The following is a 2,323-nucleotide window of genomic DNA, read 5'->3' on the forward strand; positions in this document are numbered from 1 at the left end:
TAAAATAATAAATAATTTACACAATTCAATTCGCAAAATACATAAAGGTATACGTATTCACTTACATAAAAGTGTACTGAACATGAATCTACTGACATAAAAATGATTGTCTTAAAAGAAATATGAAATTTAGACTCAGATGTATGTCTCAAGGGTTGGAGAAGAGAGTTCCAAACTAATGGAGCAAGGTGAGCAAACGATCTTTCAGCTAATTTTTTACCTCCTTTTCTTGGAACGCTTATAAGAAACTGATCGCCTAATCTTAGTGATCTAGGTGAAACATAAATCTGAATGAGATCACTACAATGTGAGGGAGCATTTTAATCGACACATTTATGACATAAGATTGCATTTTGTAATGGGTTCTAAAGGGTCAACAATGTGGGGTTGGAACTAACTCCTCAAGATACAAGTCTTAAATCGTCAACAATGTGGAGTTGGAGCTAAGTCAGAATAATAATACTATTAATGTAGATCATTTCAATAGCGCCCACTCCGGAGTGAACACAGCTCTAGGCGCTTTACATAAGTGCATGTACGAACCATAATTATGCACTCACTCACTCACTCACTCACTCACTCACTCACTCACACGCACACGCACACACACACACACACACACACACACACACACACACACACACACACACACTTGCTTATCACACGCGCACGCCTACACATCGTTACGAAATGAATACACGCAAATACATAAAATGATATACACTATACAATTCGCAAAATACATAAATGGATACATAGTCATTTACATAACATTGTATTGAACATGAATCTACAGGCATAAAAATGATATGTCTTTAAAGAGATTTAAATTTAGACTCAGATGTATGTCTCAAGGGTTGGGGAACAGAGTTCCAAACTGATAGAGCCAGGTGGGTAAACAATCTTTCAGTTTATATTTTAACCTCCTTTTCTAGGAACGCTTAAAAGATACTGATCACCCAATCTTAGTGATCTGAGTTAAACATAAATTTGAATGAGATCACTAAGATACATGTTGTATAGTATAAGGTTTTACGGCGCTCGCAACTGCTAAGGTCATATGAGCGCGCGAAACACAAGTTGTTCACCTCTGCGCAAGTTCACTTCACGACTGGCTAACTAATTTACTTTAAAATGCTAAAAAGTTAAAATATTCAAATTTGGTGTAAATACATTTGTGATCTAAAACAACTTTTAAGTAACAATAATTTTTTTTAATAATATCAAATTCACTCTACAACTCGCCATAAAGGCCAATGGCCTTTATAAAATTTAAAATTCTGCTGGGAACAACGACGGAGAAAATATCCTGCAATTTCTTGCATTTATAATATTTCCTTCGGATCTCTCCAAAGTCTAGACATTCTGTTAAAATGTATCTAATGGTAAAATCTGTGTCGCATCCGACACAGAACGGCTTCTCCTCTCCCTGTAGGAGGTATTTGTGAGTCAGGGCCGTGTGTCCGATGCGCAATCGAGTAAAAATGACTTCGTCTCTTCTGGAGAGATCCGAAGGATTTCGCTGTTCTAGTTTGGGTTTAATTTCATATAATTTATTATTTTTCTGGTTTTCCCAGTGGCTCTCCCACAGACTGGAGGTGTACTTTTTTACTTTATTTCTAAAGTCAGTCTGTGGGAGAGTGTTTGTCGTTGATCCCAGCAGAAGGGATGAAGCTTTCTTCGCCAGGTCGTCTATCTGCTCGTTTCCTCGGATGCCCACATGGCTGGGTTCACTAAGATATATGAGGGCGCTTTGTTATAGACACATGTATGACATAAGATTGCATTTTTATATGGGCTCTTAGTGGTGAATAACGTTGGGTTGAAGCTAAATGAATACATGGGTTCTTAAGGGTCAACAACGTGGGATTGGAGCTAAGTCAAGATACAAGTTCTTAAGGGTCAAAAACGTGGGATTGGAGCTAAGTCAATATACAAGTTCTAAAGGGCCAACAGCGTGGGGTTGGAGCTAAGTGAAAAAGGAGTTAGAGCTACTTCAAGATATTTGTTATACAGAGTCACCAACGTAGGGTTGGAACTAAGTCAAGATACAGGTTCTAAAGGGTCAACAAAGTGTGGTTAGAGCTAAGTCAATATGCAAGTTTCAAAAGGTCAATAACATGGGGTTGAGACTAAATCACAATACAGGTTCTAAAAGGCCAATAACTGTGGGTTTGAACTAAATCAAGATCCAGATACAAAGTCCTAATTAACCGTAAACAATGTGGGGTTGAAACTATGTTAAGATACAAGTTCTAAAGGGTCAACAATGTGGGGTTGGAGAGGTAAGTCATATTAATAATTTTAATGTATATCATTTCAA

Source organism: Aplysia californica, unplaced genomic scaffold (genome assembly GCF_000002075.1).
Source record: "Aplysia californica isolate F4 #8 unplaced genomic scaffold, AplCal3.0 scaffold00087, whole genome shotgun sequence".
In the NCBI taxonomy this organism is placed as follows: Eukaryota; Metazoa; Mollusca; class Gastropoda; order Aplysiida; family Aplysiidae; genus Aplysia; species Aplysia californica.